Source organism: Enhydra lutris, unplaced genomic scaffold, assembly GCF_002288905.1.
Source record: "Enhydra lutris kenyoni isolate GAN:26980312 unplaced genomic scaffold, ASM228890v2 scaffoldscaffold46, whole genome shotgun sequence".
In the NCBI taxonomy this organism is placed as follows: Eukaryota; Metazoa; Chordata; class Mammalia; order Carnivora; family Mustelidae; genus Enhydra; species Enhydra lutris.
Window position 1 is genome coordinate 15,837,029 of NW_019154130.1, and position 12,321 is coordinate 15,849,349.

General features: G+C 48.2%; 1 protein-coding gene across 2 annotated transcripts in view; it reads left to right on the forward strand.

Moving 5' to 3' along the window:
• The first annotated feature begins 479 nt into the window (after nt 1-479).
• LOC111156425 (WSC domain containing 2) overlaps nt 480-12,321 on the forward strand; it is a 135,760-nt gene continuing 123,918 nt past the window's right edge. Inside the window, exons 1-2 of one of the 2 annotated variants that reach the window (XM_022517315.1) lie at nt 480-542; nt 644-771. The gene's annotated coding sequence lies outside the window, so the exon portion shown is untranslated. Of the gene's footprint in view, nt 543-619; nt 772-12,321 lie in introns of those variants that run through there. The other variant, XM_022517316.1, reaches the window with a different exon arrangement.

Consider the following 12,321-nt stretch of genomic DNA (forward strand, 5'->3'; position numbering starts at 1 on the left):
TCTTCCTCTTTCTGGGGAAAAAAATAAAACTAATACAGCATAAACGCCTGCTCACTCCCAGCTCTCTGCAATGGTTTTACCCTGAAGAAAGGGATCCCAGAAAATCATTCCTGGGGTGGGATTGCCCCTAGGGTCCCACCTCGTCCAGGGGTCCTTGTTAACTGGAATCCTATTTACCAACTCGGTGGGTGCACCACCGTCCACTTCGTGGTCGGATGCCGAGAGAGGTGAATTTGTGGCTGGCGGGGAGGTCAGCCGCTGAAGGCCAGGTTGGGACCCTCTCTGCTGCTCACGGGAGGGTGTGTGTGACAGCATCAGGCAGAGGGGCTAAACTCAGAGCGGCTCTTTGAATGACGTTTCTTTGAATAACAAGCATGTAAATCACCTGCGCATCTGTGTTGAGCACTTCGCTCAACGACTCCGTAGTTTTTCGGTCTCAGCATCTGCTCTGTGTGGCCCAGCGGCCTGCAGGGGCCTTGAACTGATGCCGACTCTTCCATGACCACATGCTCTAAAGGAACAATCTGTGATCGTAATTAAATGTAAGTTCCCCACGTGAACCCACCGAGGGCCCTTGTGATGAGCGTTCTCTCCTGCAGCCCAGGCCCAGGAGGCTTACGAGAATCCCACCCTTTTTGTTTAGAACTGACCAATCTAGCCTCAGACTGGGAACCCATGGACCATAATGAAGGCCTGTGCCCCCAGCACTTGCTTGGACCTCTCTGCTCAGACCCCCCCCAGGCAGCTGAGTACCCCTTCCCTGCCTGACAGGTGAGTAACCAATGAACTCTATTTCAAACCACGCTGTCTCTTGTAACTGTGGCTCAACACCCTCCTCCCCCACGCTCCATTAACAAATGTTAATTTAACGAAGTCACAACAATCTCTTTGAAATGCAGATACCAACTCACTAAATCTGTGACGGAATTTGAGATTCTGCGTTTCCAGTGAGCCTGATGGGGCTGGTTTCAAGAACACTTTGGATGGGCAGGGCTCTAGACCAGCGTGGGCCCGTGGAAAGTTCTGTGCTGAGGGCGGGGTTTTGTGTCCATGCTGCCCAATACGGTAGCCACCAGCTACATGGGTATACCTGAAAGGTAGCACATGAGTCTAATGAACTGAATTTCAAATTTTATTTAATTTTAACTATTTTAAATTTCAATAGCTAAGTGAGGGTAATGCAGACTGAGCTCTGTGTGGGCAGGGACCATACTTTTCTCTCCCTCTGGGATCCCCCTTAGCAGAGTGCCTGGTCTATACCGGGTCTTTAATAAATATTTATTGACTGCATTATCACCTAATGTAATTGAAGAACGAGTTTTAAGTCTTGTTTGTTAGAACCCTCTAGTTGTTCTTTTTTTTTTTCTTTTTAAGATTTTATTTATTTATTTGACAGGGACAGATCACAAGCAGGCAGAGAGGCAGGCAGAGAGAGAGAGAGAGAGAGAGAGGGAAGCAGGCTCCCTGCCAAGCAGAGAGCCCGACGTGGGACTCGATCCCAGGATCCTGGGATCATGACCTGAGCCAAAGACAGAGGCTTTAACCCACTGAGCCACCCAGGCGCCCAGAACCCTGTAGTTGTTAAGTGACCAAAATTCACCCTATGGTTTTAAGATCAGAACCCATCTTGAACTTGAACTCCTACTAAAGACTTCATGGGCCCCCAAGACCCATTTGCAGAAAGATCGGGGGTGAAAGCAATCTCGAGGAGGGTTGGAGCCAGAAACTAATTCAGCAACATCCTCTCTGTCTAGTGTATTGTTGGCATACGGGTTCATTCCCTCAAGCTAGTCATCCTCACTGGTCTCAAACCAGTATCACGGGTGGCTCTGGGCATCTAAACATTAGAACCTTCCGACCACATGAAATAGCATTGTTCCCCACCAACTAGTCAGAAAACTCCCAGGGAAGTTCTCTGATTGGCTGGGTTTGGGTCATGAGCCAATTCCTGGACCAATCACTGTGGTCGGGGCCTTGGGGTTCTGAGATTGGCCAAGTTAGACTCCAAGGTGTCCCTACCACATTCAGGGATGGCTTCCTCCAGACACACAAGATTGGAATGGAAAGAAGCAGTTTTCCCAAAGATAGGCTATGCTATTTCTGGGCAAACAAAACAATCAGTGTGGGGGAAAGGGGATGGAGGGAGGCTTCCAGCTTCTGTAAATGGTTTTGGGGAGGCATTTCTTTGGGTTCGACCAAGGGTATGGAATTGCCTTCTCTGATTGTGTCCTAAGGCATAAAGAGAAGAAGATTCCATTGGCCCAACTGGTTTCACTCTACTCTCCCGTCCCTGGTACGTTAGTGAAGTCACAGGTTTCTAGAAACCAAGACATCTCAAAAGAAGGCACCATTTGAAATCGAACGACGAGGAGGAGTTCATTGGGTGGAGAAAGAGAAGGAGAGAAAGAACACTCCAGGGAGGAGAGAGAGCGTCTTCGGAGGCAAGGTGGAGAACGAGCATGCGGTGTGGGGGAGCAGGGGAGCGTCTGCTACAGAGGGTAGGCTGGAACTGTGGGAAAGGAGGCAGGAAGTGGATTTGAGGCCCGGCTGCAGAAGGCCTTGGGTGCCAAGTGAAGGAGTCTGGGCTTTCAGCTGTGGGAAACAGGAAGCCATTTGGAGGTCTTGAGCAGGGGGTGGTGTAGTCAGAGCTGTGTTCTAAGAGATTGCTGTGGCTCAGTTTGGAGGATGGACAAGCTGGTGATGGGAGGCAGGGTGCCAAGGACAAGGCTGTACCAATATGTCTTTAAGGAATGGCTGCCTCCAGGGAGCTCCCAGTTCAGGCTGCTGGTGTCCTTTCTCCCTGTCTTATGCTCAGACCTTGACCTGGCTGGATCCAGGTCTCCTCTGTGCCACTTTCCAGCAGTGGGCAGGTTACCTCATTTCCCTAAGCCTGTTTGCTCACCTCGAAAATGGAAGTAGGAATACCCACGGTGCACGGCGGCTGTGGATTTGCAAGGCCGACATGGATGTGATGGGTCCCAGACCAGCAGACCCCAGACTCACCCCTAGTAGGAGATCAGCAAAAATTGCTGTTGTGATTCGCACAGTTGTGGCTCCTGAGTTTATTAGCATGCAAAAAGGTTGAACACAGAAGACATGGGAAAGAAATAACCTTCAAAACACAAGCTTCTTGGAGCAGTTCTGTAACCGGGACGGGCTGACTTCTCCTGACCTTCATGGTAAAAACCTCTCAGCCCACAAGCCCCCGGCTCTCTCTCTTCCTAGGATACTCATGGGTTTCAGTTGGAACACGCCAGAAGAGGTTGGTTTCCAAGAATATTTCCCTGGAGGCTGGGCGGGCATCTCCAGGGAGAATGAGGACATAGGGCTGCATCTTGGACTGACCTGTTTGCCGGTCCTGACAGCCACATGTCCCACCGGAAAAACCCCAGCGTGGAGCCAGGACGACCCCAGCCTGAAACCTCCCAGTGTATGATTTTGTAAAGGTTGTCTCACCCTGGTGGGCCTCAGTTTCTCCATTGGGAAGATGGGAACAGTACTATCCACATGGGGCTGTGGTGGGGACTGATGGAGGAAAGACGTTCAGGTTCAAAGCCCATGGCCAAAAAAAAAATTCTTTTATTTTTCCTTTTTCTTTTCTTTCTTTTTTTTTTTCTTTTCTTCTTTTTTAAAAATTTCTTTTCAGTGTACCAAAAAGAATTCTTGAGACATCTTTAGTGCAAAAAGGTGGTTTCATTAAAGCAGAGACAGGACCTCTGGGGAGTAAGAGCTGCCCTGGGGTCATGAGGAGTGGCCCCTTATACCCTTTCAAGTTGGGAAGGGGATAGGTTAGAGTAAACCTCTTAAGGAATTTGGAAACAAGGTTTCTAGGACCTTGAAGAGGCTAGCTATTGTTGGAAAAGGTCATTTATTATTGTCTAATAAAGCCTTAGCCTTGAGAACCTTCAGATGTTTATCAGTGGGCCACAGGCTTGGGGGCTGATTGCCAAGACCCATCTTGGGGGATTAAGAGATACAGGAAACTTCCAAAGGAATTTTTATATGTTAAAGTTGACTTATAGGATCCTAGGCAGGGGGAGTTGGGCTAGGATTGCCTTTTGCCCTTAGCAAAGTGTCAACATCAAGGCAGTTGAGTTCCTAGAGGAAGTTCTTGTTTCAAGGGCTTGTCAATGGGCTGTAGGTAGTAAGGAAAATTAATAATTTTTCCTCTGCCTTTGTTTCCCACATCAGGGATTAAATCAACTAATGCATGTGGCACGTGGTCCCACAGCTATGCCTCCAGTTCAGGCTCAGAAATGTGCATTTATTAGTCCCTATAATGTATGAACGCCTTGCTCTGTGCTGGTACCACCTGACAAATAAGACAGGGCTTTTGGCTCCACGGGTAGGCTTGGGGCCCAGATAACTGGATACATAAGCAACAGTGTTTTAAGACAGTCTTTACTCTGGGCACCTGGCTGGCTCAGTTGGTAGAATGTGCAACTCTTGATCTCAGGGTTGTGGGTTCAAGTCCCACATTAGGTATAGAGATTACTTCAAATGAAATCTTAAGAAAAAAAAAAAAAAATCCATCCAGGGGCACCTGGGTGGCTCAGTCGGTTAAGAGACTGCCTTCGGCTCAGATCATGATCCCAGGTCCTGGGATCAAGCCCCACATCGGGCTCTCTGCTGAACGGGGATTCTGCTTCTCTCTCCCTCTGCCCCTTCTCCCTGCTCATGCATGTGTGCACTCTTAATCTCGCTCTCTCTCTCTCATAAATAAATAATCTCAAAAAAATAAAAGTCTCTGCTTGGTACTGCTCCCGTCGGTGAGAGGTGTGTCAGTGTATAATTGAATATGATTTTTCCATGGAAGTGAAGGTACACTCAGGATAATGTTCTTGTCTCTGAGCTGAGCTGTGGCATGGGGATCTCCCCGCACAGACCTCCTTCCTCCCCGTGGCCTTTCCCAGGGGGCAGACCTGTATCCAGTCTGAAGGCTCTTCCTGTCCGATCTTGCTTTCTCTGTCTTCTACCTCTGCAGCGGTTTCCGCCATGGAACCCATGCACTTTGAATCGCACCTGCGAGCCTGCATGGCAGGGGAACTGAACTCCTTGAGCATTCAGTGGAAGTGAGGCTCATAGGGATGCCAGATGTGGCAGTAACTTGGGTAAGAAATGGGGAATAGCGCCCCTGGTGTTCAGTCCTGGGAGACTCGTTCAACCCCTCCGTGCCTGTTTCCTCCGCCCAAAATGGGGAGTTGTGATGCTACTTCTTTCCTAGGGCTGCTAGATTAAATGAGATCATCTTTGCCCAAAGGCTCAGAGCTGGGTCCCTGGAGGGGACGGGCCTGGAGCGCCGCTGGGACCAGATCGGCCTTACCTTTCTGGCGCCTCTGCAGATTCTGGAAGAGCTCCTTTGGCTCCTCTTGCAGAAAGCAGACCCCGGGGGTGGCACAGGCCTCTCTCTGCGCTTTGCCCACAATTATGGCTCCAGGAGAAGGGTCCACCTGATTGGTATTTTGGCTGGGATGTGTGGTGTCTCCATGGCAGTTTGACCATTATCTGGGTCATCTGATCCCAGGAAACTGCCAAATCAGATAATTTGCCTTCTCTCTGGATCAGATGTCCTGAGTAATGGCCCTTGTCTCCACCTGGCTGGGTCCTCAGTAGACAATCCCCCCTTTCAGTGAGCCTGAAACGAAAGCTGGTTTCAGCTGGTACCGTTCAAGGTCAAGGCTTCTGAGAAGTTGCTAACTGAGAGGCCCCCAATTGCCCTCTATATTATATGACTCCATCCGTGATGTCGCATAAGCAATCAGTAACTAATAGTGGTTAAAATACTGCAATTGGCAAGTGTTTTTATATTAAACAACATTTTAATTGAAGTGTAATATATGGCCATAAGTGTACAAGCAATAAGAGTACAGCTCATGCATTCTCACGAAGCGCACACCCTTGGAACCAGGACCCAGACCAACAAACGCGACACTGTCCATCCCCGGATGGCCCCCCCCAGCCCACTTCCAACCTCTCACTGAAGCACAACCAGTACTCTGACATCTAGCCTCCTGGTTAGTTTTGCCAGTCCTGAACTTTATGTAAATATCAGCAGGTAAAAGCTTTGGGTCTGGTTTGTTTCATCCACACTGTTTGGGACATTCGTCTGTGTGGTCCTGATGGCAGTAGCATGTTCATTCTCTGCTGGAGAGTATTATCCTGCGGAAAGAGTGCAACACTGTCCATTCTTCCACGGATGGACATCTGCGTTGTCTCCAGTTTGGGGCTATTAACAAACAGTGCATTTGAATTTGTGTATTTTTGTGAAGATATATGCCTGTGTTAGGCATCAAATTTTTTACTAAAAAGATATAAAATAGGGGGCACCTGCGTGGCTCAGTGGGCTGGGCCTCTGCCTTCGGCTCGGGTCATTAACTCAGGGTCCTGGGATCGAGCTCCGCATTGGGCTCTCTGCTCAGCGGGGAGCCTGCTTCCCCCTCTCTCTCTGCCTGCCTCTCTGCCTACTTGTGATATCTCTGATATCTAACAAATAAATAATTAAAATATTAAAAATATATATATGTATAATAGAAAGGGATGCCCTTATGACATTATTCTTCTCCATCTCCTTCATGGTGACATAAATAGACCTTGGGATTAGGAAGCCACATTAGAACCTGTCCGGGTGCCTCTGGGACCTGTGTCCCTGTTTTAGCAGGTCCCCATGTGACCATCTTTGGTTCCCTAGAAGGAAGTGAGGTTTTGAGGGAAGCGCTTTGGAACAGAGGCCCAGCTCAGCACCTTACCCAGAGGGGGCCGTCCGCATACCTCCCATCCTCAGTGCTGCCTCCCATGCCCCCCATGACCTCAGACAACTTCCCAACCTCTCTAAGTCTTGGGGTGTCATCTGTGAAGACAGGTTAGAAATGGTTGATCTTGGGTGTGCCTGGCTGGCTCAGTCGGTGCAGCATGTGACTCTTGATTTCAGGGTTGTAAGTTCAAGCCCCATGTTGGGTGTAGAGATTACTTAACAATAAAATCTTTTTTTTTTTAAGATTGTATTTTTATTTATTTGACAGGCAGAGATCACAAGTAGGCAGAGAGGCAGGCAGAGAGAGAGGAGGAAGCAGGCTCCCCGCTGAGCAGAGAGCCTGAGGTGGGGCTCGATCTCAGGTGGGGCTCGATCTCAGGACCCTGGGATCACGACCTGAGCCGAAGGCAGAGGCTTTAACCCGCTGAGCCACCCAGGTGGCCCAACAATAAAATCTTTTAAAAAATGGCTGATCTTCTTGGATGTCTCCAGTTTTCAAATACTTTGAAACTAACTGCTGTTGATAATTAATTGTGATATGAATAGTTATCATTTGTTGAATACTTCCATTGCTTTAAGCAATTTACACCCATGATGTCACTTAATTCTTCCAAGATTTATTATCCCTATTGTAATGTTGAGGAAACCGAAGCTCAGAGAGATTAAATTCCTTGCTGGAGACACATAACGAATATCTGAACAGGGGTAGGAATTAGGCCTTCACTCTCAACAGCTAGCTTGGGTTTTTTTTCTTTAATAAAATATTTCAGGCATACAGGGGCACCTGGGTGACTCAGTGGGTTAAGCCTCTGCCTTCAGCTCAGGTCATGATCTCAGGGTCCTGGGATCAAGCCCCGCATCGGGCTCTCTGCTCAGCAGGGAGCCTGCTCCCTCCCCCCACTCCCTGCCTGCCTCCTCACCTACTTGTGATCTCTCCATTAAATAAATAAATAAAATCTTAAAAAATAATAAAAATAAAAAATAAAATAAAATATTTCAGGCATACAATAGAAAATCCAAAAAAACAATAAAACTTCTACGTATCCGCCAAACGGCATCAGAAGTAGACCATTAGACACAATGAAAGCGCTCCGGGATCTTTGCTGCCCCCTTTCTCCCCCCACAGCCATAACCTCTCTCCTGAACTTGGTATTCACGGTTTCTCTGCTTTTACTGTACATGTAAGTGCTCATAAAAATATACTAAATTGCCTTCCATAGTTCTGAATTTTATTAACTGGTATTATGTATGTGTCCTTTTGCAATTAGCTAATTTATTATCTTGCAGCCAGCTTTTTGTTTTTTTTACTCAATGCTCTAATTTCTGAGATTTATCCAAGTTGATGTATAGAGTTCTAGTTCATTACTTTTCACGGCCGTGTGGCACCCTCCCTTTAAGAATATACCGGAATTGGTCCCTCTGTTCTCTCGCTTGTTGGGCTTTTGGATTCTTTCTGGCATTCTGCCATTAAAAGGTACTGCAGTATACATTCTTCTACTTTTACATACCTTTGCCTCTTTTACTGAATTTTTAATGAGTGAACTCTCCGGATCACACCAGATTTTCTTTTTCATCTGTATATATCTGCAGCAATACTGGACGGTTTTTATTAATTCATTCATTTCTTTCAGAGCACCTGTGCTCTAGACCGAATGTGACCCTCCAGAATTCATACATTAAAACCTCATCCCTAAGGTGATAGTAGGAGGAGGTGAGGCCTTTGGAAGGTGAATAGGTTACCTGGATGGAAGCCCTATGAATAGGATCCTTGCCCTTACAAATGAGACCCAAAGAGAAATCCCTCAGCCCCGTCCACCCTAAGAGGACACAGCAAGAAAATGGCTGTCTGCAAATCAGGAGGTGTGCTCTCACCAGACGCCGAATCTGTTGGCACCTTGGTCTTGCACTTCCCGGCCCCCAGAACTGTGGGAAATAAATTTCCATTGCTTATAGGCCACCCAGTCTTCAGTGTTTTCGTTACAGAAGCCCAAGCGGACTAACACAGCCTACTGTGTGCCGAGTGCTGTGTTGAGTGAATGCCGGGGACAGAAGAATGGTTGTTAAGACACAGCTCTTGGACTCTGGGAGTCTGCATGGCAGACCAGCCCCTATCAGACGGGACGGGCTGGTGGGGGGGGCATGGGGGAAATCACAGGAGGATTCCGAATGGAGGGGCTGGGGAGCAGAGAGAGATTCCTGACAGACTCCTTTGGCTCAGGTCATGAGATGGGACTCCCCACATCAAGCCCCAGTGTTGGGCTCCCGGCTTCTCGGGGAGCCTGCTTCTCCCTCTCGCTCTGATGCTCCCCCTGCTCCCCCTGCTCCCCCTCCTCACAAATAAAAAAAAATAAACGACATCTTAAAAAAGAAAAAGAAAACTACCATCAAAGGGGAGTTAGTTACCACCCGACACAGCTCGCTCACTACTCTCTCTTTCCATTTATACCAGCTACTCAGGAAATTACAGCAAATACTATTTTTAGACACTGTTGTTCAAAGACAGGGATGTACTGGTTAGTGACTTGTTCTATGAACGTAGCTTGGAGGTGTTACGTCATCTTACTCACAGAAGCTCTCTTACATCATTGTTTTGGTCTTTATAATTGATTTCAAAGATGGCTTTGTTTCTTCACTCTCCTCCGTGAGTCCTGCAGCAGACTTGGGCCAAGAAACAGTAAGATTCTGTGCTGAAATAGAGCAGAGAGAGGAAGAGGCTCAGAAACCTGATACACAAAAGAGGGCCAGGCCAAGGACCCGCTCAGAGCAGGACCTTAGCAAAAATTAGAGTTTGTCCAATGATCAGGCCTAGAGGAAGTGGACTATGTCCCATTCTACCCAAACTGACTGTGTGTGTGGTTTAGACAAAAATCCTAAAACTTTACTCCTTACTTTTTTTTTTTTTTAAGATTTTTATGTATTTATTTCAGGACGCCCAGGTGTCTCAGTTGGTTAAGCCGCTGCCTTTGGCTCAGGTCATAATCCCAAGGTGCTGGGAAAGAGTCCCGCATCGGGCTCCTTGCTCGGCAGGGAGCCTGCTTCTCTCTCTGCCTCTGCCTGCTTGTGTGCTCTCTCTCTCTGACAAATAAATAAATAAAATCTTAAAAAAAATTATTTATTTGACAGACAGATCACAAGTAGGCAGAGAGGCAGGCAGAGAGAGGGGGAAGCAGGCTGTCTGCTCAGCGAGAAAGAGAGAGAGCGCACAAGCAGGCACCTACTTGTGATCTCTCCATCAAATAAATAAATAAAATCTTAAAAAATAATAAAAATAAAAAATAAAATAAAATATTTTAGGCATACAATAGAAAATCCAAAAAACAATAAAACTTCTACGTATCCGCCAAACGGCATCAGAAGTAGAACATTAGACACAATGAAAGTGGGCTGCGGTGCAAGTAGCCTGGGAGCCACTGGAGATTAATAGCTCTGTTCTCAGACCCCCAGCACCTTGCAGGGGGCTTCATAGCCAGGTGTCAGTCCCTAGATCACTCAGATCACTCCCAGGAGGAGGTTTGTCCCCCAGACAGAGCAAGAGGGTTCTGAGCTGGGGAGGGACGAGGAGGACATGGGAAAGGTACCAAGTCTGCCATTTGGAATTGTGCTGGTGACCGGGCAGCAGGGGCCAGAAGAGCTGGGATCTAACCCAACCTCTACTGTGAGCTTACTGTGTACCCTCGGACAGAGGATTTCATCTCTCTGGGCCTCAGTTTCCCCATCTCTCAATGGACTAAATCCTAATACCGATCACCTGAAGTTGTTGTTAGGAATTAATGGGAATTGTGCCTGCACTTAGCAAGGACTCAACAGTTGTTGGCAATCAGTATTAGTGTTATTCAGATCACTTCTCCTCACTAATGAAAAGCAGCAGCTGCTATGAGTTGAGTATTTACTGGTCTTTGTCTTGTGTAAGCCTCAACCAGAGGGTTGGTGTTCTTTCTGCCCCATGTTATAGACGTGAAACAGAGACTCAGAGAGGTGACAGCTGCTTGAGACAGAGCGCAGATTTGAACCCAGATTGCTTGCACCTTTAAGCCGCAGCACTGCCTCTGTCCCCCTGGGGGACTGCACTCTGGGAATGCTTTGTTCCTGATGGGGTTGGGCAGCCTGGAAGGTGTGTGTGACATCTGTAGTCTCCAAGCAAAGGAATGATTTGGTCTTCTAAGAGACACAGGAACAGTGGGAAAAGGGAAAGCATCAGAGCAGGGTTTGTCCAATGGTAACCGGGTGAAACGCACAAATCCCCAACCTGGTAGGGTTTCTATTGGACTAGTGGTAGGGTAACTGTCATCTGGGATTGTTGAAGCTGGGGGCAGCTGGGGGTCCAGCCTCAGCAAGGGATTCATGAATTGCATTTGCCAGACCCTTCTTATCTCCTGATACGGAATGGTGTGCTTGGGATTATTCCCCTTATGCGAACTGCCTTTACATGTGGGTATAGAAAAAAGATTGGGGGAACTACATCAAGATCTTCATCATTACCTCTGGGTGGTGGGAATAGGGTTGATTTGCTTTCCTTCCTATATTTTAGTATTTTCTGAAATAGCTACATTAGACAAGAATTAATTTTATAATTGGAAATACAACATGTTCTAATTAAAGAAATGCAGATGCAAATTCTGGTTGCTAGCCTCAACAAAGGTTGGCCCACATTAGAGCTTCTCCTTCAATCCCCAGCTTAACAGTACTGGTTTTGGAGTCAGAAGGTCCTGGGTCCAGCTCCAGTCCTCTGTAAGTGTGCTAACTTGGGTGAACTTAACATCCTGGGGCGCCAAATCTCTCATTTGCGAAGGGGAGTTGAAACAAGTCGCCTCTTAGGGTTGTTTCCATGACTTAATGAGGTGATGTGTTTGGAACTACATTGGCCAGGTGCCTGGCATTTAGGAGACTGTGGCTCCATGGTGGTTCTCTTGAGAGCAGCTCCCTTTCCAGAGATTTGCAGGAGGTCCTTTGAAGGTGGGCCACATCGATCGTCCCCCACTTTACAGATGAGGCTACTACAAGAGGTTCAGAGGGGGTGCTGAGACCCAAGGTCACACAGCACAGAGGGCATCTTCTGCAACAGGCTCAGAGAGGGTAAGTGACCAGCCCAGGGTCACACAGCTTACACCTATTTCCTGTTAAAAAGAACAAAGTAAATACCAACAAACCAAACTGCCCTTTTCAGGTTGTTTACTCTTGGCAAGGTAACCTGCTAACCCAGCACAGCAGCAGCAGCAGCAGAAGCAGCCAATCCTCTGCCATTTATCGAGCGCTTCCTTAATGCCCGCCGCATGGCACTTCGCATCACTAATCCGCTCGGTTAATTCTCTACCCCACTCCCCAGAGCGGGGCCGCGAGCCCATTTTAGAGACGAGCAAAGCAAGGCCGGGAGGCCTGCCTGGCGCCGGGTTGCCCGGCTCCGCGGACGGCTGCGGGAGGGCCAGGTGGCACGTAAGGAGTTAAGCGGAGGCAGCGCTGTGGCTCCGCGCGAGGAGCGCGCCCGGTTGAGGCGCGCTGCTGGCGGCGGCGGCGGCGCGGGGAGCTCGGGCGGGAGACGGGAAGTCCGGGCGGCGAGCGAGGCAGCGCGCGAG